This window comes from Corvus hawaiiensis, chromosome 10 (assembly GCF_020740725.1).
Source record: "Corvus hawaiiensis isolate bCorHaw1 chromosome 10, bCorHaw1.pri.cur, whole genome shotgun sequence".
Taxonomy (NCBI): domain Eukaryota; kingdom Metazoa; phylum Chordata; class Aves; order Passeriformes; family Corvidae; genus Corvus; species Corvus hawaiiensis.
In genome coordinates, this window is record NC_063222.1 from 28,065,335 (window position 1) to 28,091,243 (window position 25,909).

At 51.8% G+C, this 25,909-nt stretch overlaps 1 protein-coding gene across 12 annotated transcripts in view; it reads right to left on the bottom strand.

Annotated features, from left to right (window-relative positions):
- The window catches only part of MBNL1 (muscleblind like splicing regulator 1), an 80,716-nt gene extending 67,628 nt beyond the window's left edge, over nt 1-13,088 (bottom strand). For 2 of the 12 annotated variants that reach the window (XM_048313974.1, XM_048313971.1), the window contains exon 1: nt 6,350-6,467. The gene's annotated coding sequence lies outside the window, so the exon portion shown is untranslated. Of the gene's footprint in view, nt 1-6,096; nt 6,195-6,349; nt 6,476-12,886 lie in introns of those variants that run through there. The other 10 variants (XM_048313972.1, XM_048313969.1, XM_048313976.1 and 7 more) reach the window with 9 other exon arrangements.
- Between the last annotated feature and the right edge of the window lie 12,821 nt (nt 13,089-25,909).

The following is a 25,909-nucleotide window of genomic DNA, read 5'->3' on the forward strand; positions in this document are numbered from 1 at the left end:
AGTCAGGACACGCTATTTATAATGCTTTCAACATTTCACTTTTCTCTGCAAATAATACCTGCTCCAAGTTCAAGTCCAAGGCATATTTTGCCTTGCCAGATGATCTGCGACCGTCTCATGACTTATTACATTGTTATCGCTGCTAAGCTGAGCAAACAGGGCTGCTAAGTCTATTAATCTTCTGAAACACGGAGTCTGAAACTGTAGAAACAAAACATCTCACTACAAGATACATAAAATGTGCTATAGAGAGATAAGGGGGGAATTCAGTGCACGCTCTGGTAAGTTTTTTCTGTGCCACTGCAAGCAAGACTGACGCACTTTTGCAAGAGCCGACTCTAGATGTAACGTTACCAACAAGTTACATAAGGGAAAAGAAATTCCTTTTACAAGAGCAGCCTGCCCCAGGGTGGACAGCAAGGTACGCTTCCCACAGGAAAACCTGGACACTCTGCAGACGTTGGAACCGCCACCTGTACATTCACAAGAAGGACTGATAAAGGGAGTCCAACCCAGCCAGGCTAACCACAGCGGGCTGTGCAGAAGCTCTGCTCAAAACACCAAAGGACTGAATATATTTCAACCTGTCTAGTACTTACTGCTTTTTATCGTGCGGAAATTCACTCAATTCAACTGCTCATATACAGCTTGCATATTTATGTACCAAAATATTTTTCTGTGAAAACAAGTATTTGGCCTATTAGCCCAAAGCAGAGGTCCCATGAGCACACAGGAGTCATACATTTTATCACAGATGAGGGCAGCTCCAGGAGATAGTGGGGGTGTGGAAGGACAGACAGACTCAGGCTGAGCGGGCCCATGCCCCAGGCTGGGCTAACGCTGGTCATGCACTTGCCTTATGGGAATTATTATCTGGCTACACAAAACTCAGGCCCAGCTGCATTTTCCTCAGGCCTGGCTGCCTCAGTTTTCCTGTACAACCTCTAGATTCAAACCAAAATTAACTCAAACTGCAGGATTTTGCACCCTCGTGACAGAAGTGCTGTCACCTTACACACTGCGGCTGCTCTTGCTAATTTGTACCAACAGCAAATTTACCTTCAAAAATTCAAGCTTAGTCAAGCTGAATTGTGAGAATGCAAGTTAGATTTTACTGAGGATAGACTATACCTATTGCAAACTTTTATTTCTTCCCAGCTACATAAAACAAAGATGTTTTGGATAAAAATACTCTTCTATAACAACAACATGCATATAATCTGCAACATGGACTATTTCACAGGGTAGGAGTTAACAGAAAGTAGACATTTTAAAAAATTAACTGACCCCTTAGGAAAAGCAGTTCTCCTGATAGTGGGATTTCACCCCGAGGTCAGCACACATCAAACCAGCCCCCAAACTGCCCAATGGGCATAGGTAACCTCATATACATCGACCTGCCCCAGCTCAGAGCGCTGCTGTCGCTCTCCTGTCGCTGCTTCTGAAGCTGTTGAAGAGACTTCAGAGCATCTTCAGAACAGGAGAACTTACTGCTGGTTTTGAATGCACAGATCAGGATAAACCAACACTTGTCACTGGCTTTATTCTCTGAGCAAAGTACTGACGAGGACATTCCCCCTGCACAGACTGCTGAAGGGAGAGTGGGCTCCAGCATCCCCACAGGAACCACACAAAGCCTTCACCTCGCAACTCTGCACATTAACCATGTATTTCCTTATCTTGGGATGTATTGAAGTTTCATCACAACTACAATACGGTTTTAATAGTCTCTTCTCTTTCCTTGGGAATTGCTGGGAACTCTCTTTGACACTTATGGAATTGAGAGTTCCAATTATGGAACTCTCACAGCAGAGCAGGCTCCAAATGTCACAGAGGACAGCATTCAAACATATTTACATGTTTATGCTTTTGGTAAATAACTATGGGGTAGGAGGAAAGAAATGTTGTTTACTTTGCTGCATTACTTGGGAAACTAAGTTTACAGTATAGAATTGTTAATAAAATTAAATAAAGTAATAATAATCATAGGTAACTGCTCTAATCCCTAAGGCACACAAACAGTGGAGACCACCAGTCATGCAAGGGAAAGGAGAGCCCCCCGTGTAGGGCTGGGCACAGCAGGGCACACTGAAGTGTAGGAATTCCCAGAGAAGAGATTGAACCCTGCCAGATCCCCCCTTCTCCCTTCCCTCCAGACAGGAGTAGTAGCAGGAATTTGCTGATAAACTCACAGTTGCAAAAATCATCCTTGGCATGAACATAAATCATAACAAATGGGAACAGAACTTTTCCTGCAGTTTTACCTTAACAAGCTGGCCCAGCTAACATGCCGTTTACAGCATTCCCATTGAAAATATGCCTGGGGAAAACACCTATTAACCCTTTCAAAGTAACGGAGAGTTACCACAAGGCCTTTTACAACCCAACATGCGTGACTTCCTCAGAGTCAAAAAAGTGATGTTTGCAGATTATCCACCAGTTCCTGAGCAGGAATCATCCTGAGAAGAAATAATCCACTATTTAGGAATCAAGAGGTGCTAAAGCTCATCCCCCTAATTACAGGCATCCCTGTGTCACTACCACCTCCCCACTGATGCTGAAGCAGCAGAATAAAACAAGTACTCAAAGGAAATAAAAACAGAGAGGGAAGCCTATGATTTAATCTGAACTGGCCGTGAGATCTTCATCTACACCACACATGTAAGAACCTTCCTGTGGCCACAGAAACCCTCCTGGACAGCGAGGCCCAAACCACGCGGCTTTTACAGCCTGCCTGCTCTGGGCAGCCAAACCCTGGCCCTGTGGGGCAGCACCCTTCCAAAGGCCAATGTGTGCCCAGCTGTTTGCTGGCATCCATCACCATCTCCTGGACCCCACAGTTATACTCCAGGCTTCCAACACAGGTGGCTCCAAGGACAGGGAAATCAGAGCAGCAGCTGATACAGGGACATGGCTGGGACATCGCACCAAGGCCATGGAATGGGGCATTCACTTGCCCTCCACAGACCCCTCGGAGGACAGACTGCAGGACTGCAGTACAGATTCTCCTCAGCAGGATCTTCCCCACAGATGAAAGTTTGAAATTCTGCTAAGGAGCATTTACAGTGGTCCCAAGACAAACAAACTGGAAAAGCACCAGAAACCTCCATGCCAACCAAACGGGTTTTAAAAGAAAGCAACAGCAGCACCTACTACTTTCAAATGCTCATCGGTGTGTGATATTTGTCACAGATGTGTCTAAAAATGTTATTCAATCCTTGGCTTTGCTATAGGAAGGAGAGTATAGATAACTCAGTAATTACCTAGTAATACCAAAAAATTATGAACAGCACCTGAGACTTAGTGAAGCACTACAGTAGAACAATTCAGGAGGTACAGCAATGCAAAGCAAAATTTATCTTGCTCCACAACTGAACAGGAATGTCTACATTTAAGGCTTGAAGCAACTTGATTCAAATATTTATTTCTGATTCTACTGTAGAACTTCCAAAGCAAAACAGACCAACAGTATTTCCAGTTTTTAGAAAAACCAGCCAAAACTGAAATTTTTATAGGCCCACCCAGCACACCACCGAGAGCTGTGTGTCCCTCATGGAGCTCCCCCTGTACCCTCAGCCTGTGTACACTGACCACAGCCAGGCACTCAAAGAACAACTCCCTGGCCTGACTGCCTACAGAAAACCATTTCAGTAAAGACTGCTCCCAGTTATGATTACTTCCACAATTAGATAATAACACACCAGAGAAATTCCCTGCTTCCACTAAATTTCATTGTAGATAGTTCTGCAGATGGATGCTATCTATTACCTTGCTAATCCACCAGATCTAACCATCTAACACCTCCTGCCCCAAGGGTGAAGGAGGTGGTCAGACACCTATCCAGGGGGGACCAGGCTGGAGGCAGCTGTGGGATACACCAGAACTGGCCATTTCCCACGTCTGCTTTCAGCCCAGAAAACAGAGAGCTCATGCCTATCCTGGCACATGGCACAGCTGTGCTTCCCAACACTCCAGAGACAGTGAACACAGAGGAGGATTTGGTGGGTAAATGAAAAGAAAACACAAAGTCAGGCTGTTCCCAGTGCAGGGAAGGCTGGCACTGAGCAGGGGATGGATAGAAACGGTGGACATACTCTTTACTGCAGCCCAGGGGTTCACAGGGCAGCTCTGGCACTGCTGCTGATTGATATGAAATTACAGATTCCTCACAGGATGCCCCAGTTTTGCCCATTGATTCAAGTGCCTCACAGTACCACAAAGCCTCCACAGACTCAGCCTCTTCCAGCCATTCAGAATAAATTTAATCCAATTATGGCTTTAAGGAAATGAGACAATAAACGCACCCCACTACTTTCACTCTCATATATCAGACCAGGAATTCTGCTTCTGTATATTTTTCCTCAGTAGCCCAAGTAAATGACAATTGCACCATCCTGAACTTTTATGTGTCATAAAAACCAGGCAGACCCCACAATTACTATTAACTCCAACACACAGAGCAAAAAGTTTTCTAAATTTTTGCAAGCCTGGAGACCGTGAAACATAGACTGTTCAGTCATTGCCATAACTTTTCAATTTAAACAGCTTTTGGTTTAATTAAGCCTGGAGAAGTTTTGCAGCTCAGAAGCCCTGAGCTTTTAAACCCAGGCCTTTTAAACTCAGTGAAGTCCAATTCCATTCTACAGTGTTACAGTCTATGCCTGATCTGGCATGAGCTAAGGAAAGCAGAGAGACACAGGCCTCACAACATTTCAATTCCAGAAGCACGCACTGCAACCATCAAGCTCAGCTCAGCGTCACCCAGCACCCCTGTCCCTGCTAGACGAGCTGCTGGGTACCCTGCACCCCAGAACACTTCCCAGACAGTGCTTCCAGCTCAGCCTGCAGTGCCCTACAAGCAGAGAGACTCCCAACACCTCTGGTTCCTGCAGTGGCACATCCCAGCCTTCTACATGCAGCAGTCCTGTCACCATTGCAGTGAGCATGGGGCTGCCAAGCCTTTCATTTCTTCCTCTTTTATCTACTTTAAATTATCATAATATTGTTCTATGCCAGTGGGCCTGCCCAGGGTCAGTGTCACATGCAGCCAGCCCGAGGAGAGCCTGCAGTCTCTCCTCAGCTCTCACCCCAAACTTCCCCTGCAGCAACAAGTGCCATCGGTTAATTATTCACTATGCAAATCATTTCCTTGTCACTTTGGAATGTGTTGTCGTTTCATTAGAACCTTTTCTCCGTAGTGCCAAAAAAAGACATAACCCAGTTAAGTTATTCACCGTTACTATTCATTACTCCCGTCTCTCTTTCCCGTTACATCCCTTCCCTGAACCTGCTCTCCCGCACTTCATTATCTTTGTCACCCGTGTCCTGCTTCTCTCTTGCTCTGGGGCATATATTACCCACCTCAAAAAAAATCATCAAATGAAATTATTTCTTTCTAAAAGAAACAATCACATATTTTCCAAGACAACCATTTTACACAAACATTCCTGCACTTTTCTCTTCCATTATACCAACGTCTTAACAAACTGACTTGTTTGCAGCCGCAAACCAAAGTTCTGAATTCAAGAACTTTCCGTAAAAAGAAAACAAAAAGCTCTCTTTCGCCCATGATAACGCGGCAGCTCCCGCGGCCAGGCCGTGCGCTGAGTGCGCACAGGGCGATGCCGCCCTCACCGCCGTGTGCTGCACCCGCACCGCCGGCCCTGCCCGGGGTCCCCGCCTGCTGCAGACCCCTCACCGCGGTACCGACCCTTACGGACACCGCACCCGCCTGCCCGGGGCACCGCGGAGCCGGCCGGGCAGCCCCGACCCACGGCCGAGCCCCCGGCCCGGCGCTCCCGAGCGGCCGCGGAACCGCCCCTCGCCCCGCGGGCTCCGGGCTCCCGGCGGGGACACGCGTGCGGAGCCCCCGCGCCGGGCGCTACCGCCGGGAAAAGGACGCACGGGCACCGGGGCCGCGCCCCGGCCGCCGCTCCGGCCCCTGCTCCCGGGCCGCCGAGCGCGGCACCGCTCCCACCCCTCCCCGCGGAGCCGAGCGAGCCCCCCTTCCCCGCGGAGCCGCCCCGGCAGGGCCGCCGCCCGCTTCCCCCCGCCGTCGGGCCGTGCCGCGGCCGCGGGCCTCGCCGCCGCACTCACCCCGGGCCTGCCGGCGGGGCCCTGCCGGCGCGGCCCGCCCGGCTCAGCGGCTCATGCTGACGGTGCCGCCGGCGCGGCGGGCGGAGGCAGCGGCGGCCCGGGCTCCCCGCGCCGGCCCCGGCCCCGCTTCCGCCGCCGCCCCCGCCCCGCCCGGAAGCGCCACCCGGCCCCGGCCCCGCCGGCAGCCCCGGGCCCGCGGGGAGCCCGGCCCGGCCCGGCCCGGCCCAGCCCAGCCCGGCCCGGCCGCGCTCACCTAGTCCCGGTGCGGCCTCCGCGCTCCGGGCACCGCGGGAGCGAGGGGAAGGCGCGGAGCGGGGCGGCGGCGCGGCGGGCTGCCCTCCCCCGGGGCCGCCCTCCCTCATCCTCCCCGCGGCGGAGCGGCCGGCGCCTCATGAGTCACCGAGCCCGAGCCCGGGCCCGCACACGTGCCCGGCCCCGCCGCCTCCGGCCGGGGGAGGGACGGCAGGGGCGGCCTAGGGGCGGGCAGCGCTGCCCGCGGCCCGGCCGTGTCCGCAGAACACCCAGCGCGATTGCTCCAGACCCCCCAAACGCCGTCCCTGACGACACGATCCTCTAAAGATTTGCTTCCCAAAGCAGGTAGAAGGAGCCTGCTTTGCTCCCGGTTCCCGCTCTTCCTTCATCTTAGCAAGAGAAGCCGTTGCAGAGCGGTTGTTTTTGCCGGCGTGGCCCCAGCGAGGCCAGCCCGGAGGCTGCTGCGGGGGGTGGCATGCGGCTCCCCCGGCACCCACCCCGAGGACCTGCACCGCTCCCTGTCCCTCCAGAGCTGCAGGCCCATCACCGAGGCAACAGGTCAGCTCTGCCCCGTGCCACAGGGCAGGTATCGGTCTTGCCGTGTGGGTGACACTGACAGGAGAGTGCAGAAAAGGAGACACAAACCAGTCTAGATCAGCCAGAGGTGTACCAATGTGTCCCCTGCCAGGACACGCACCCAGGGCCATGTGCAAAGGAGGCTCATCAAGCCACTGTAGTGCTAACCACACTTCAGGAAAGACATAAGCAAACTGAAAAGATTCCAAGGAAGGGCAAAAATTACGAGATTTAAAAACGCGACTTACCATGGCAAGAGGAACTGATAAAGACGACTAAGGAAGAACCCACTTGATTTGTTTTGCCTATAAAAAGTCATTATAAACTTGATGGTTATCTACTGTTCTCTGCATTAACCCAGAGGACAGAAAAAGAGAGAGACACACCCCTAAGCATGTGCAGAGGCAGGCGGGCTGCCAGGCAAGGAGATGTATGGGGGCATGGGGAATGCTGGGTCCAGTCCCACCGGTGTCGGCTTGACGGGCAGTGGGATGAGAGCTCCAGGGACAGCAGTGGGGGTGAAAGCACGGAAAGAGCTGGAAGCAGCACCAAGAATGATTGAAGCACAGCAATGATAACCTGAAATTTAAGGGCACTATAAAGAGCAAGGAACACTTTTTCCTTGTATTTATGGCAGCGAGGACATGAAGATGGGCTTAAACTGCAGGGAGAGAGAGAATAAGGCTGGACTGAGAGGGGAAAAAGGACTGATAAGGTACTAAATCAAGGTTAGGCACTCTTCTGGAGGAGTGATTCAGGTACACTCCACTGTGCCTGGGGCAAGGGAACAGATAAAGTGACCCTCTGTGGTCCCTCTTCCAGCTCGCTCTTCCCTTGGCCCTGACAGGTTTACACTGTTTGATCTCATTTCTGTGTTACAGCAGCAGCCCAGTCGCTCCCCAGGCTCACAATAACCTCCTACACTGTTCATCCTTTCTCTTTTATTTTTGTGCCATTTGCCATAAAAGTGTCCTGTGCCTTTGAAAACTGGTTTGCAGTTCTCTCTATTTTACCATTTCAATAAAGTCAGTGGCAGCATTCTCTGACTTTGTCCCTTGCTGTCTAGGCAGCAGCAGTGTCTGAGCCAAACTCACGCCCAAAACCTACAAATATTTGTGATGATTCCTGGAGACATCTTGCTTAGTATTTTATTCCCAAGTATTCTAGCATATGAAGCAACTGCTTATTGATAAGGCTGATGGCATCTTACTGGTAAGGCTGAGCACATCTCACTGCATATACTTCCAAAAAAACTCAGTTATTCTCTTTTCCCTTAAACGTTTAGTTTCGATTTCTGTTTCCTTCCGTAGGGAACGATGCAGAGTGCTGTTGCCTCATGGAGAGTACTCCAGCAGTTTCTGTTCCTCCCTGTTGCTAAATTTAACAGTGCCAGTTAACCAACACAGGGAAAACCCTTCCTGCCCTGGGCACAGGCTCTGCCCAGTGGCTCCAGGAGGCACCAAAGCTCAGGTGGGTCCCTGACCGCCTCCCTGTGGGTCCCTTGGGGTCAGGTTGCCAGATGATCAGCACTGCTGCCTCTCCACAGGAACATCGAGTACCACAGGGAACTTCCTACAGGCTTAACCACTCTGTGATTCAGGAAGCACTATAAAACAGACGTGTCACACACTCACAGCTCCACCTCCAAAGAGCTTTCTCCTCGCTGTGGTTATGAAAGAGCCATCAAATAAATGAGTGTTCATGGAGAGAAAGAGTGGGACTCCTTCACAGGGGCTCTGCTGCCAGCATAGCCTACCCTGTGCAAAACAACATCCTAATGTCTGTGAGGAGGCAATTTTGTCCCATAGTTGTTTCACATTGGCCCTGCACCAGCAGGCACTGCAGCACACAGCGAGGGTCTGAGGGCTGCTGCAAGGATTGGGTACCACAGGTACCGTGCACATTAGAAACCAAAGCACAAAAGCTATGAAGGCTTTTCTGTGGTTAAGTTTTCAAATTGGGTCTGATCTCCCTTCCAGCTCCCTTCACAGCTCAGGCCAGTGCCCCAGCCCAGCACGGGCACTTCACTGAAGGGCTGCCCCACTGCTCTCCTCCTGTGGGGAAACACCAGATACTCCACAGACCTCTGTCCTTTATACCTTACACTTCTTGATGACTTTATTCTGAATCCTCATCCCTCTCTCTTTTACTATTTTCAGCATTACTGGCACGTTACCATCTCTCTCCAGGAGCACGTGGTGGCCACAGCAGCCCTTGGGGCTAGGTGCTGTGACAAGCAGCAGTCATGCAGTGGTGCCCTGTTGCCAGAAAATAAACACCAAACTCCCTCCCACCCTCCTTCCCCCCAGGCTCCCATATTCAGCCATGGTTTAATTTCAGCCTCTCTCTGTTGCTGCAGACTGGGATTCCCATGCCACCTGTTTTTTTAAATTGGGATGTTCATCCCTAGCCAACAGGAATAGCAGCCTCCAAGGAAGACAAAGAAAGAGACAAGGAAAAAAACAATTTAAAAGACAAGGAAAAAGACAAAGAGTTTACCTCCAGTGTCAGGTGGTGTTAAACATCTTTTAACACAGACACCTAAGCAGAGGGTTATGTTTTGTGAGATGAAGTAATAATGAATAATTCCTCTCTTGACTTTGGGAGACAGATTTAGTTACCTGGTCTCAAGATGTAACTCCAGCTGCTTCCTTCGTGAGGCTTTTTGTTCTATTACACAGCTTGGACGGGATACAATTAACTTTGCTTTTTTTGTGCTCTAATCACCCCTGCAACAGAGCAAGCAGCACTTTGGAAACAAAATGCGTTTAGTGAGCATCCCTCCTGAGAGCTGCCCAGCCTCAGGAACATCCGGGCATGCTGCATGCCCGAGGGAGTGCAGGCACCTCTCTGCCTGGGAGAGCTTTCTGATACCTGCTGGTTAGCTCTTACGGCTTTTTTCTAGAAACTGGAGACTGAAAGGACAAAGAAGCATTCCATTTTCTTTCAGAAAAATGTCGTGTTCTTACACTTGTGTTTCAGTGAAGTTTAATCCTGATCAGAATAAAATCCACGACAATTGGTATCCCATCATATTTTATATTTACCAGCCTCACTGTGGTGCAGTGCAGATGTCCCCTCAGACAGCGCAGCCCTGGCTGCACAGCCCCGATGGGCTCTGCGAGCGAACATTGTGCTGGGCCATTTGTGCTCTTCCTGTTCCCGTTCAAGCACAAAGAACTCCATGAGCCATTTCCTCCCTGAGAACCGACATCACCGCGCCGGGCATTTTCAAAGCACTTGTTCTGGTCAAAGAGTTTCTGTACAAACTCCTCCCTGCCCAAATTCTTCTTAAATGATGGCATAGGACAGTGTCTGCACAAGTGACCTTTCCTATACACAGAGCTTAGGCCTTTCCTAAAAAACAACCAATGCCTAAGCTGTGCCTCCTGGTGCTGCCTGGGCATCGGCAGCATGGTGGGGGTGTGGGTGCCAGCTGCTCCCACTGGAAGGGCAGCTCCCACTCTACCCCTGGTCGCAGGGCTGAGCTCCATAGGGAGTGTTTGGTTGCACTGGTAATTAGGCTTATTTCATTTCATTTTCCCATCTAAGTCCATTTTCACGTGGGAACAACCTGCCCACTGTGTTGGGTGCTGCTCCCTGCAGTGGGAGGCACTGCCTCAAGTGCTGGTGTCTGCTGGGAACCCTGCTTGGACACTTCCCCATGGGACAAGGCACAGCCCCAGTCTGTCTTAGCGCTGGGAGACTGGAGCTGTGTCCTGGGCACCTGTGATGGCATTTCTCACTGTATCCTGTAAAGTGAATGCATTCCATTTACATTGGTTTATGCACATTACAGGGGATCAAACCCTAGGGCACAGGTGTCAGGCACAAGCTCTGTCATAACAAAATGTCCAGGCAGGGCAAGGTAAAGAGGAAACTGTAATGAAATCTCAGATCCAGGGGTCTCCCGGATCATCATCCAATACCAACAACAATCACCACCTGGGATTCCAAACACCCAACAGACTAATTACATTACAGCAAAGATAAAGAAATATGTCATTGCACACTCAGCATTGTGTGCCACTCAACTCAGAAGACATAAACCAGTACTAGAGGACAAAGAGAAATATTGTGTGCTGAGGAAGTTTTTTGAGAGATATTTCGTGTTTTAGAGTCCCTATGTGCTGTTGCAACCGGAGCAAGAAAGAGCAGCTCTCCTGGCTGAGTGCAGCCCTGGTGCTACTGAGGTGAGAGGCTGACCTACGAAAATGGTGCCAAGGTGCCTGCCCTTCCCTCTGAGCCCGGCAGGGCCAGTGGTCACCCGGAGCATGGCACTGGGACACCAGCATGTCCCAGAGCCCGACATGACGGTGGCTGTGGGTATCCTCTTCACAGCTGCACCTCGAGCAGAACAAAAGCACTTCCTCACTGCAGGGCTCCCACCCATAAGGGGCACAGGGGACTCCGTACCTGGCCTCACACACAGACAGAAACCACAGTGCAAATCCACCCGAGCTCCAAGTATGTCCTTTGTCTTCATTTCATCTCACCAAAAAGCTGCAATACAGCAGTCACAGAATCAGCCTATACCCTGATTTTCCTTCTCTCCTTGAGCCTTTATTAAAGGCAGACACAGGAGTTGCTTCAAACCCGGACTGAACACGACTGGGACCCTGGAGAAGCTGTTTGCTTCCTGATGCCCTTATTTGTGCAACACTGGTGAAGCTCAAGTTCCCCAAAAAGGTCTGACACAAGCTCCAGCGCTGCCGCCGCAGAAGGCCCTGCTGCCTCCCTGCTCTTCCGGATCCCGCTCCCGCGGCTGCTGCACGGCACACGCAGCCATTGCTTCCCCGCCAGGCCAGAGCACATTTGTTTTAATGATCTCATCTGCATGTGCATTTTTGTAAATGTAACGCACAAATTTATGACTTGGCCCTTACACCGTTTTGTTCTTTTATTTTAAAGCCTCCTGCTACTACTATGTGATAGTATTTTTATTGAAAGCAATAAAATACTTATAATCTCTTCTAGTCTACAAGCACATAAATGAGCAAAATCCACACTGCAAATTCCCAGCAAGTAACTGTGATACATGTTACAGCTTTTGCACTTTCTGCACAGGCAATTTCTTTCCTTCTCTGCAGCTCATGCTGGAGCCCCTCCAGCAGTGCCTGGTTGCTCCCCCAGCCCCATGGCAGCAGTGTGGGTGCTCAGCCCAGTGGCTGCTGCGTGCAATCCAACATGGTGCTTAGTCACGGAAAACTGGCGGGACGTTCACCAGCAGCAGCAGATTTCACGGCATGAAGCTGAGGGTCACTCTCAGAGGATTAATGTCATTTTAATCTCCCATGTGCTTAACTAACACCCCCCAGAGTGCCAGAGCAGGGCTGAGGAGTGATGCACCAGGGGTGGACATCCACCTGCCTTGCCCAGGGCTGGCAGGACCCTGCGTAGGAGCAGCACTCGTCCCCATTGGGAAATGCACCCAAAGTGGGGCACAGCCATGATGGGGGTGCCTCACCAGCCCTGTCTCCACTCTACTGCCAGAACAGAACACATGTTAAACCAGCTCACAGGGCTCTTGTAAGCCTGTGAAAACTTCTCTCTCAACTTTTCCAGCACAGTAAGCACCACAGGTGATGAATTGATAAAATTGTAGTAAAAGCAGAAGAAAAGAGAAGATGCAGCCACCGGCGCCATGGCAGTGGCTCCCGCGCCGCGCTTGTCCCGCGTGTCCCTGGGAGCAGGTTGGGGCTCACTCAGGGTGGAGCTCCACACCACAGGGGTTCCAGCGGACCCCCAGCACGCGCCACAGAGGGTCTGGCTGCCACTTTTAATGCTCTTCAGAACCACAGAGTTTTGTTACTCATGCCTTGCATAAAAGCATCTTGCATTTAGTGTTCATTTCTCTAATATATTATTTAAGTCTTCACTAACTCAAGATAGCGATACTCATATGCGAAAGCAGCAAAACGAAAGACGACAATAAAACCGTCCAGCTTTGCGAACAACTCACCGTCCGTCGCCGACAGCCGCACTGTCCTGCTGCGATCTGCGGGCTCGCGAGGCCCCACGCTGGGGCGAGTGGCTCGGTCTGCACCTGGGGCTCCTGCGCGGTGCACGGGGGCCAGCAGCGCTGCTGGCACAGCCACCGCCTCCCCGGTGCCGCGGGGCCAATTACAACCTGCTGCTCTGTGTGACCGCAGCACGGCGGCCTGGCGAGGGGGAAGCGGTGACAGGCCAGAGAATGACACTTACCAAACCTATGGGCCCGAGGGTTTGAAGCGAGCCCTACGTGCAGCGGTAACCACGGCCACGGGCTGGGCTTTGCATATATATTTTCTTAAGGAAGAAAAAATTACTTTCTGCTAAGAAAAAAGGACATGCCAGAGGAAGTGCTTTGCATGGTGGCTGCAGCCCAGCTCGCTGACGGGGAGCTCACGTCAGGGACACGGACACGCGGTTTGAAGCGCTCCGGTTGCAGATGTCTCCCTGTAAGCCATTAATCTGCCTGCTGGCAGCTGGTGGGGGAAACGGGCTTGGGCCGCTGACATGGGCCATCGCCCGCGGTCCCTGGAAATGGGGCAATGGCTGGGGCGGCGTCCCCGGGACTCCTTCCTGCTGCAAGCCGCAGATAACGGCTGCCTGGCCAGCGTGCCGCCGCCAGCACCCACAGCATGGCTGGCCCCGCCAACCAGGGACTTTCAGGCCCATTTTTGCTATTTCTGCTGTGGTTACCACCATCTCCTGGCTTCCAAAGCCAGCAGCCCTTCCGCCCAAAGCTCTGCTGCACTCAGAGCCAGAAGTGTCCCTCGCTCAGCCCAGGGGGAAAATGCCACGGTGGCCCATCTTCACTGGTCATGCCAGCTTTGGTGAACACGTGGAGTGGCTCCCACCCCCGGCAGCGTCCGTGGTGGGCACGGCCCAGGCAAGGGGTGCGTGGGCAGCAGCCGAGAGCCCCAGTGTGGGCACCGCTGCCGTGGAAAGGCCACGTGGCTCTGCTCGGCTGTGCCAGCTGCTCCCCACAGCCAGAGCACGAGGGCTCGTACCCACAGCTGCCGTGCCGGGAGCAGAGCTGCCTCTCGTGGGACCTGGGCCCTGCACTGCCCGAGCTCGGGGCTGCTGGAGGCGCAGCTGGCGGTGCAACACGCGGTTAAGCAGCCTGGAAGTGCTGCCGAGGGACGCTGCAGCCAGCATGGCCATGCACAGGATTTCCTGTCATTTCTTTCCGCTCCTCCACCAGTGTCCCCCTCTGCTCCTGCCCTGCGTTAGAGCGCTGCTGGATTCACCATCCCACCCTGCGGGGTACTGCAGGAGTTAAGGGAACAGCTTTCCATGAGTCCCCGAGCCTGGCTCATGGCAGGTACCAGCCAGCCCTGGCCTGGCACAGCCCCAGCTCGGCCGCAGCACTCGCAGCAGAGTGGGGGGAGCGTGTCTCTGTCTGCACAGCTTCCTCACTGAGGCTGCCGCAAGAACTGCCCCGTAGTGAAAAAGACAAAGCCTGAGTCCTGATCTCCATCACTAATAAATAATAAAATCAATTGCAGAGAGTAAATGATACAATGATTTGATTTTACTAGGATTTGGAATAATCACCTGAGAGATATCCATTCCTATTACAGAATTTTGTGTGTTTTGGCAGGGATAGGCATACTTTGCATGAGGGATCTCCTCCCATCTGAAGCCTTTTTCCAAGCAAAGCATGGGCACCCTGGGCTTTTCAGAGATTCAGCAGCCTGGTCAGAGTAAAACCCCTGATGAGGGTGAAGGGTACCCAGAAATTTCACCCAGAGAGATACAAGAGATAAAATTTCCCATGGTTGTCAGCTATCTGTGCAGGAACCCAACATCCTTAAGGCCTCCACCAGAAAAGAGGCATCCATGGAGAGGGGCCCTAGTCTAGTCTGAAAATCATGGCTGAACTGACAGATTTTCTCCTTTCTCCTGGTACAGCTCTGGCACTGCCGGGCACAGTGCATTAGCAACACCCCCGTTTAACCTGACATGAATACCCAGGCTATAAACGGAGAGCAGAGCCCATCCGCCTTCCCTGTGGTGTCAAACATGCAGCAGGGGGAGTCTTCATGCTCTGCTGCATGAGTAAAACTGCTCACTAAATACTGATCCCAGACGCACTTGTTGGCACATCATTACTCAGGCCACGGTTCGCTCTGCCGTGTTGGTTCTGAATTGAGCTAAAGTGTTGCTGGCCCCAGACCGCGCAGGGTGAGCAGTGGTGGTGGGACATGTGACAACACTGCCTAGCTTTTTTCCTTTGTTTTGTTATTGTTCCTGAAGAGTCCAAAGCCTGAGGCTTTTCTTAGGCTGCAATTATTAAAATAATTAGTTCCTTCAGAAAGGTTTTCTTGTCTCTCAGCTCAGATGCCCTCCTGCGGGGGTGGCAGGGGAAGGACAGCAGGGACTGAGCACAGTGTCACCGTCTGCCTCTCGCCCGCGCTGGGACACCCCGAGCCTGCCAGCTCAGCGACCCTGCCACCTGCTCCCGGCCGGAGCCACGGCCCGCGGGACGGCTGCGGCCGAGGTGCCCTGTCACAAACACGGACACCACACCCGAGAGCAGAGCTGAACAAAGGCTTCCTCTCCTTGCAAATGTCACCAGTGCCTGCGAGCTCTGTGGAGGAGCATCTCTGGAGGGGACTGGGGATGTGTCTGCTCCCGGCCGTGCTGTCCCGAGGGCAGGTGTCCGCATCAGGGGCTGTGCCACTGGCAGCAGCAAAGTCATCGTGCTGCTGAAGGGGTTTCTGTTCCCAACATTGCAGTAGCTTTAATTCTTTCTCAATAAAGCTGACAGCGTCTGACCAATCACCCAACTCCATTCTTCTCATTATTTTTCTAAATTTTGGTCATGTCTTTGTCTTTCTTTTGAAAACTAATGACTGTAAAAGTTTTCAGGGGCAGGAGCATTTTGTTTTGCTTGCAAAGAATGAGGAGCCTCTGGTTAATCTGTAAAAGATTATCTGAATCAGAGGAAGTGTGGGAAACATATGGACAATCTCGTCTCTCCCTCATTAGGAGATAAAGTGTCCTCGCTCCCCATTTTCACCCCAGCACTGGAGATAACAGCTTTGCCTTCCTGCTGGATATTGTGTCAAACAGATCCAGATTGGAAACAAAGGTCTCTTCCCTGATATGGGAACCAGGAGCAGGATCCGCATGTTTTTATATTAAACCCCAGTGTGAAATAAAAATAAAGTGACCCTTTTGTACCTTCTTGTGTTGTTTAGGCAGCTTTTGTATTTTCTGTGAGGAATTGTATAACCGAGGCAGACCTGTGCCGTGGGCACACCAGCCTGGCTGGCACTGGGCAGGAGTGGGAGCATCTCAACATCCCTGAGCTCCATCCCATAGAGGATTGTTTCAGTCCAACCATAAAGGAGCAGGGAGTTGGCTCAAAAATAAAACATGTAGTTCCCAAAAGTGAAATTCATATGTAAATGCAAAGTGCACCAGGTAAAATGACAGACACTTATTTGCTTTGTTTGGCATTTTTTTCCTTTCAAAAGGTAGATCCCAAACAAGTGATGCTACTAAAGGCATTCCTGCTGTATTCTTTGCCTTTTTTTTTCTCTTTTTCTTTTTTACTAAATGTATCCAGGTATAAAATAAAAGATATCTTTAAGAAATTTTCAGGTTTTCAGGCACTTTATTTAATTTTCTTTTTCAATCCTACATGTTATCATCCCAGTGCCTGGCAAAGAGCCAGTGGAACTCCATTTCTTCCCTGCCTTTCACAGCCTCCCTGGGCTTCCAGAGCAATGGCACATTCCTGCCCGCACCAATGCAGCCAAATCAAATATTAACTCCTAGAAATGTTCCTCATTTCTCTCACATATCATCTGGGTGAGGCTCCCCAGGCTCTGAAGTTTGCCGGTACCGCGGTGCCTGTGATGCTGAGGCGCATTCTGGCACATTTCCCCTCCAGAGGAGAGCGCTCCCGCCCCGGAGCGGGGGTGCAGGCGGGGGTTGGACCCGCATCTCCTGCCGCCCTCAGCACGCAGGCATCGCATCTTGTACAACCAGGATTCAGGCACTTTGATCTCATCTCCAAATCTACTATTTCAAATCTGAGCTGCCCAGCTGTGGGGGTTGTGCGGGGCATTGCCTGTCCCCTAAATGACAGAGGCATCAATAGTTCACAGCCACATTTAGAAACAAAGAAATTCTTCAGGGAAAAACCACAGCCAACTACTTATTAGTTACTCTCAATATTTAACTCAAAGCACGGCTGCTGCTGAGCAAGAAACACTGCTCTGGTGAAAGCTCTGGAGTTTTACCAGCATATCCCTTTTGCTTCCAGGGAATTTGTGCGTCTGTGAGTCAAAACAGTCACGTTTAAAAGTATTCTGCTTTAAAACTGCCAAGGGGCACAAGTGGAAGCACGAGGTGAGTCTGCCTTCACACAGAACACAGCAATTCCAGATGTGGAGATGTTTCTAAAGGACAACAATAATGCACAGCCTTTCATACAGCCCCACACAATGTAACCCAGCCATGCTCCAGCACTGCCACAGACCGGCAGGCAGTGACAGGGAGAAACAGTCCCCTCCTGCCAAGCAGGGACATTAAGATGACGTTGCAAAGTCTGATTTCATTTCCACATGACCATGCAGGGTTGTTGCTACTTGGCCTACACACACACTGAAACATTACAGTGTAAGGAGCGGCTTAGTGACCCCCATATTTTTCGCCAAATAACAAGGATGCTATTTTTTTTCCCATGTTTTAGCAAGCTCTGGCCCCAGCAGTGCCCAGCTCCAGCCTGACACTCTTCGACAGCACCCTATTACTCGCAAACCGGTGTAAATGTCACACGCCTTCCACCAGCTCCGGCAAAGCCGAATCCGTGCCGCTCCCCTCTTAGAACGCCAGGCTCGTGTGCCAAGAGGGAAATGCTGCTCCAGACCTCCCAGAGGGCCCCGCCCTGGTGGGAGGGTGAGGTCAGGGGCAGTGCCAGGGCTGGGCTCTGACGGACCGGGGCACGGGTGGGCAGTGGGAGCACAGCAGGGAGGCAAAACACAGCCAGCGGCTCTGCGGGAGCGCTGCGAAGCCTCTCCAGCACCTACGGGACATCGTGTCACAAACCTTCCTGCACACAGCCAAGTGCCGCGGAACGCCCTGCCCTGCCCAGCCCTGCCGCGCCTGCTGAGCGCCGGGCCGCGGGGACACGGCTGCGAGGACAGGGCTGCGGGGACACGGCCGTGGGGACAGGGCTGCGGGGACAGGGCTGGGGACACGGCTGCGGGGACACGGCTGCGGGGACACGGCTGGGGACACGGCTGCGGGGACACGGCTGCGGGGACACGGCTGCGGGGACAGGGCCGTGGGGACAGGGCTGCGGGGACAGGGCTGCGGGGACACGGCCGTGGGGACAGGGCTGCGGGGACAGGGCTGGGGACACGGCTGCGGGGACAGGGCTGGGGGGACAGGGCTGCGGGGACAGGGCTGCGGGGAGAGAGCCGTGGGGACACGGCTGCGGGGACACGGCCGTGGGGACAGGGCTGCGGGGACACGGCTGCGGGGACACGGCTGCGGGGAGAGAGCCGTGGGGACACGGCTGCGGGGACACGGCCGTGGGGACAGGGCTGCGGGGACACGGCTGCGGGGACACGGCCGCGGGGAGAGAGCCGTGGGGACACGGCTGCGGGGACAGGGCCGCGGGGACAGGGCCGCGGGGACACGGCCGGGGACAGGGCCGCGGGGACAGGGCCGTGGGGACAGGGCTGCGGGGACAGGGCTGCGGGGAGAGAGCCGTGGGGACAGGGCTGCGGGGACACGGCTGCGGGGACACGGCTGCGGGGACACGGCCGTGGGGACAGGGCTGCGGGGAGAGAGCCGTGGGGACACGGCTGCGGGGACACGGCCGCGGGCACCCCCAGCTCCTTCCCTGTGCCCGGCGCTGCTCCCCACAGCGAAGCGCAATCCCTGCGGTGCCGGAGGACGAGGGGTTGGGAACTCCGGTGCCAAGGCACAGCCACGAGCACTCAGAGCCGGACAGTCCCGGCGAGCGGCGTTTGGGGCCGCTGTTCCTGGGGACGGGCAGGGGAGCGGAGCAGGACCTGCCCCGGCTGCTGCCGCCGGAGCCCTCGGCACCGCCGCCCGGAGCCGGCTCGGGGCCGGGGAACAGCCTGGCGAGGAGCCGGGAGCCGCATGGCAGCTGCTGCTCCAGGGCAGGGTGCTGGGCTGGGCTCAAGGAAACAGAGCCGCCGGTGCGCTCTGTGACGGGACGGAGCGCAGCCAACCCGGCGGGACGGCGGCTCGGGCCATGCGGGGGAGAAAGGGGGTGCTCAGGTGGTGTGGGACAGCAAAGACCCTTCATGTCCCTGCCTGGGAGAGGGCACTGTCTTTTTGTCACTTCATTGAAGCGATGCCGAAAGGTTTCCTCCAGCCTTGCAAACACTCAAATCAATATTTCTGTCTCTTCAGGAAACCACAGTCCTCAATTTCTTCAGAAAACACTGCTAATTCACACGGGTCTAGTTGAGACCTACTTTCAGATACATCATCTGCTATGAGACACCCTCCAAACAAGCATTTTATAGCACATGTTTTCCCAGCCTGAGGAATTAGCCAACACAGATAAAGTATTTTGGGGTAGGTATTGGGTTCACAGCATGTGAGAGGCCACATTACTTCACTGGAACAACTTCTCTGGCTGACAGCCCTCATCTGGATGCGCCAGCCCCATCCTGTCATGCCCAAAGTAAAACAATCAGAATAAAAATATAGGAAGACAACAAAAGTGTTGTTTCTGTCTTGCTCTCATCACGGCCATGTCAAAAAAGACAATTTCAGGGTTTTTTTCTGTAATCGCACATTGCTCAAGAACTGCAAACAGAATGATGGACCCCCAGTTAACCAAAGCATGGTGACGAGCACAGACCCCACAGACAGACAGAGGGCAGATGGAACACACCACCCACTTCACTCTGACACCAACCAAGAACTTCCATGATCTGCTTTTCTATGACACAGCTGTTCATAGAACATCCATCCCGTTTGTCAGTGTCCAGGCTCCTGGCTGTATTCCAGTGGGGCACAGCCCTTCCACAACCTGCCGTGCCGTGGACAGAAAACCAGAGCAGTGCTTGCCCAGTACAGACCAGTTGGTGCAATGGGCATACTGGGATGGAGGGCAGCATCCCCAGAGCCAGGGTTAATGATCAGCTCATTCTGCAAACACCAGCTGGATTCTCTAACTCAATATTTAAAGTTGTACTCCTTCTAATTAAGTAGTGACTATAGCTACATGTCATAAAAATCAGATTGCAGGTAACTAATCATTAGCTCATATTTTAATTGGTTTTTTTTACTAAAAAGGGCATACTTTGTATCTTGTGCTTTTGAAAAGGATATAAAGAAAGATATGGAAGATACTATTACAGAAGGCGAGAAAAACAAATAAGAAGTGGCACATCCAGACAGTGAGTCCATTGAACAGGTTTACAGTCTGTATGTTACAGGCATGAAGCAGAAACCATCTTTAAAATAAGATTTAAGGAGCCCAAGGAATCAAAATCAAGCCTGTCATACTAAGAAATACTGTTGGAGAAACTTATGTTAAATGCTGTCAGTACAACAGGCTGAATCACTGTAATGACAGGCAGCAGCTTTAAGAAAAACTGATTTTTCTGATATAATTCAATATAGGAATAAAGTAGTGTCAAGCCACTACAAGTAGCTAAGAGGAAGCATTTAACTATGTTTATCTGTGTAAAGCTGTACTGGGTGCTATACAGAGTGGTCTGAACAGCATTTTGGGAGGTAAGCAGGCATATTCTTCCTCACACAGGCAGCAGGTCTGGAAAAGCTGCTTTCATAAATATAGCAAAAGTCACACCAAACCCCTTGGAACTTTGTGTGTCACAGTAAGCAGAGGAACTGCTAATGAGAACAGGATAAGTGTAACTAAACATTCATCCCTCTCTATTTATTTTAGTACAAGGTCAATTCTGATTTTATTTCTTCCCTTGCCAAGTTATACCAAACTCTCTGCCCAAAGGTGTTGCAGGCAGGAGAAAACAAAGACTGAATTAATCTCTGATGGGAACAGGAAAAGTCATTTTGGAATCCTTTGAGGTTGCTACTGAAATCCTTCTAGGAAAGAAGAGAAATCAAAGCAGAGGAGAGAGCATCTGCTCATCAACTCCAGCTCCATGCACAGGATGAGGATGAAGGACGTGCACTGGTCCTGGGGGAAGGCAAGGATGAGGCTGGTACAGACACTTGGAGGTCACAGCACTCCTCCTGAAACACAACCAAACTCCGAGTTCAGAGGGATTTTATGCAAATCAAGCCATCTAAAGCATCTTGTGACACTTCTCTACGTGAAGCAAAATGAGCAGCATGAAGCACCACCATTTTGTAACGAGTGCTCTGAAATGCACAACAACTAATTAAAAGGAAATAAGAAAAAACACCCTGAAAGCCAAATGGGCACTGAAAATAAATTGCTCCCAGATCAGGGAAAGCTTATTTCTCTGTACAGAACTATAGACACAAACCTCAGATAAGGCAGCATTTCTTAGGGTGGTCAATAGCTAAAGCAATCCCTGCAAAAATACTGGGTCAAAATACAAAGAAACTAGAATGTTGCCATATACCATAAAGAAAAATAATCATTAGGATGATAAAGTACTTCCTCTCCAGTCAAAAATATATTGCTAGATATAAAATTATGGCAGTTGAACCTCATACATGAGTTTTTAAATTCAGGCCTCTGTAGAAATGTGCTCTAACACGATGATTTTTGTTTTCCCTGGCTGCTGCTCACCCTGGAGAGCCCCCAGCCATTGTGCTCCTGCAGGAGGAGGATTTCCGCTTGTAAACCTGCCAGGGAAACACAACCAGGCATCCCAGGAGCTGTGTTTCGTTAGGAGAATGGAAAACCCCTCAAGCGCCAGGAGCTGTTCAATAACAAAGCAGATGTGAGCGGCCCAGGGTCCACCAGGTTAAGTCATGTTTGTTTGGAGACTCTCCATAGGCTCACCAGGGGAAAGGAGACACAGGGACTGTTTGTTTAAAGAAAAAAAGAGAAAGTCCCAATTACTTTTAAAACTACCATCCCAAGGATGGAGGGAGCCCATGGGAATGATTCACACATCCCAAGCCATTTGCCAGATCAGCCGAAGACAGAAGTGCCGTGTGTCCCTGCAGAGCCTGGGAGGCAGCTCCAGGCTGGTGCCTTGGCTTACAGCTGCTCCTTGTCCTTCCATTTACAGGGCATACTTCTGAGTAGTTTTACTTGTAATCCATATCTAGGGATTAGTTTTTTGTACATTGCCTCTCAGTTACTACAACTGCAGAAGCCACAGGCCCTGCTTCCATGTGCCACATTTCACCACCTTCCTGCCTTAGCACAGACCAGTTTCCCCTCATGTTGCTGCATGAACGCTGAACACACATTTCCGTTGCTAGATTAACCAAACTGGGTCACTTTATTTCTCTACAGTAACTCCTGATTCCATCTGACTGTCCCACCACAGCCCAACACCACAGTGCACATACAAGCTCTCTCTCCAGCAGATCACTGAGCCAGGCTTTCCCGAGAAATGCCACATTCAGCAGTAATTTCTTCTGCTGTAACTTAGTTATAAAAGAGACCTTTAAGAACTGCCACCTCATTCTTACCTGTTCAGCCTGCTCCTTCCTTGTGCACCTGTGGCCCCCACCACCACAGCGGGCAGGGAGCACAGGATCCTTGTGCAGGCAGGGAAGCAGCCCCACGGCTCCAATTTAACCCCCTTGGGCCCCACATCCTGTCTGATGGAGCTCCTGGGCCAGGTGGGATCCGTTCCCTCCTCTGGCTCGTCAGCACTGCCCGCTGCTCCAGCCCCTCACCTGGGCAGGGGACACTGCCCAGCCCCTGCCCAGCCCCTGCCCAGCACTGCATCACCTGGCTGCCTGGCTTAACAGCTCCCTCAGTGAATTTCCCCCGGGGTGTTTGGAAAGCTGGGCTGTGCCTGGCTCAGTCCCCACCTCTCCCATCAGAAAGAAGGAATTGGGCCAGCAGCAAGTGGGCTGTGTCTGTTCCTGAGCGGCATTCACCAAACAGAGCAGGTCTCTGGGAAGGAAAAAGAATTCCTAAGACCAAGCCTTGGAGCAGCCGAGAGCACAGGATTTATTTCAAAAGGCAGCAGGCAAGCTGCTGGATTGCTTTATTTATCAAATAATTTAATTATTTCATCTGGGTGGTTATTTGTGAGACCTTCCATCCTGTGACTCTTATGTGGCTGTGTCAGGAAATGAGGCAAGAGTGCAAGAATGAACAAAGCAGCAGTTAAATGTTCCACTTCACTTATGTGGGTCAAAATCTCGATAAGACACAGAAGACTGAAAGGAAGATGAGTCTTACAGGCACCTTGCCCTGACATCAGATCCCTGCAGAGCTCTGCCCCCAGGTGTTTGTGTGCTCAGGTCAGACCCTGATGCTGCTGATCCAAAAGCTGCTTTGAACAAACATGTAAAGCTGTAGGTGTTTGTAAGTGTGTTGCTGCACACCTCAGGTGCTGCTGGGGTAAGCACACCTCACTGGGCAAAGGAGAGCGTTGGGCTGACATACAGACTGCCCAGAGGGTAAAGTTCCTCCTGGGCTCTAGGAAGATTAATTTTAGCTTAAATATTTTTAGAAAGTGAAAACCAAATTGAAAGCAAGCAGAAGTCAGCTGAATTAGTAACTTCATTACTGTCAACATGAGCAGTTAAATGCTGAATCGCCGTGTGGCAGTGACATGGTCAGGACACCCTGGTGGGAATCGATGCAGAGGCCGTCAGCTCGTTGCAGATGTCCAGGGCTGGACAGGCAGCCACCCCTCACACAGCACAGTGCTGAATCCACGGCCCCTGTGGCAGCCTGTGGGCAGTCTTGTTCTTCTGGAGACATGTTCCCATAAATCATTGTTAAAATAATGCAGAGCAGGAGCTGCTGTGGCACAGAGCACTGCAGAGAACTGGGGGCAAGGAGCAGAGGCACCTGAGCCCAGAGCAGCACTGCCTGGGCAGTGGCAGGGCGGGAGGTGATGGGAACAAAGGCAAACCCTGGAAATTCCCTCTAAATGTCAGGAAAAACATTGTAGGATGTTTGACACATTCCAAGCTGCAGAGGATCTGAGGTTTGGTTGGGTTTGGAATGAATAAGAAGTAGATCCATGTGCTGTCTCGTGGCTGTGGAGCTGGTTGTGAATTCCCTCCAAAGACAGGTTCCTGCAGCTCCGTCCCATCCAAGCAGGATCTGCTGGAGAGCAGCTCTCCCTGTCCAGCTGCCACGTCACGCACATGAAGAGGTGACAGTGTAGCCAGTGTCTTGGCCCTGTGTTTGCCCGGGAAAGCGGCTGCGGGGCTGGGAACGCTGAGCTGGGCCGGGCAGAGCCACCGCCGGCCCCGCAGCCCCTCGCCCTGCCCACGCTGCTCTGCCCAGGAACAGTTATTTTTAGGTCACTTACCGCCACTAAAACATACTTGGACTGCTTTCAGGCTGACTCACAGCTGAATTCCTGTTCTGGAGGCATTTTCAGTCCACACCCAAAATAAGGGAAGACAAAACAAAATTAAACAAAAAACTCCACTGTCTGGATCAGAACCAAAGCCCAAAGCCCGTGTCCAGCTGTACTAATGCCGGTCCCTGCAGCCCAAGTGTGGCTCTGCCTGGGGTGAACCTGCACCCACAACCCACAACCCCATTGCTCATACCCACACCTGTACCCACCTTAGCCCTGCTTAGCCCAGCTCAGTTTAACCAGGTAGTGCTTTGGAGCTTTATTAATTTTAATTTGTCCATGTACTATTCAGGAGCAGAAGAATTAAGCAGAGAGGAACATGTATGTGATTGTTGAATATGTTGAATGTAGTGGTTTTTATTCTATTTTATCACATTTTTAATTGCAAGACCAGCAGCACCACAGTAAACTGTGTAAAGATCAGAACTTTCACTCATTAGTTTAGGGAAAGGGAAGTCATGGAGACTTTAGAGACTGCCACTAACCAAAGGTACAAACCAGGGTTGTCTCAGAAGGGGGAATGGACCAGAGCCCAGCAGGTCTTCGAATCCCTTTGAGGTGCCTGGGCTGTGTCTGGAGCTCCCCAGCTGGAGAGAACCTGCCGTGACCAGTGCAGGTCACAGGCGACCAGGCACGTGCTGGGCAAAACCAGCATCACTGTGATGAAACCAGGTGATAGGATGCTGGGAGCTCTGTTCAGCACTGCGATCCCAAGACACAGGCACTAGCTCTGCCTTTGCACCTTTCTGATGATGGATCCATGGTATATATTGACAGAAAGAGCGTGTATTTGAGGCTGATGATTACCCGTGGGCAAATGCCGTGCCAGCGTGTACACAAGCAGGAACCCAGAGTGACTCAGTCACTTAGGAGGAGCAGATGCCCCTACTCACCTCAGTGGACACAGCAAAACAAATAGTTGAGCATATTAATCCATAAAAACTGTCCCTACACGTTGTTTACTAAAAGAAATTAACTCGGGCCATCGATACATGAGCACAGGATGCCACGTGCTGTACAGACACCTCTCTGGAGAGGGCAGTGGCACCCAGTGTGCCCGTGGCTCCAGCCCTGCCTCGGGGCTTGGACTGGATTTGTTGGGCAGGACAGTGGGGCAGGACCCAGGCAAGACACGGGCAGTGACACCCGGATGCTGCTGGGCTGGCAGTGCCTCCTCTTCCAGCAAACCCAGCCTCGAGGAGGAAATCTAAATTGGCAAAGCAACTTGAACTTCTACATGGCTGTTTCTGTGCTAAAAAATCCAAAGCAGGTAAGTTTCTTCCACATTTCTGCAAAGAGCACAGGGTCACCTCCCAAGCAGGCACAGAAGTGCTGCTGTTGTGTGGGACTGGGAACCAGACCCTGCTTTGATAACACTGTGACAAGGCTGTGTCAAGGCACAGGACCGTGTGACATGGACCAAGGCAGGTGTTGAGGTTTCATGGACACTCCAGAGACCAGCAAATAAAGTAAAACAACACAGAGGAGACTTTTTCTACTTTTTAAAGCAGTTTATTATGCTGGGG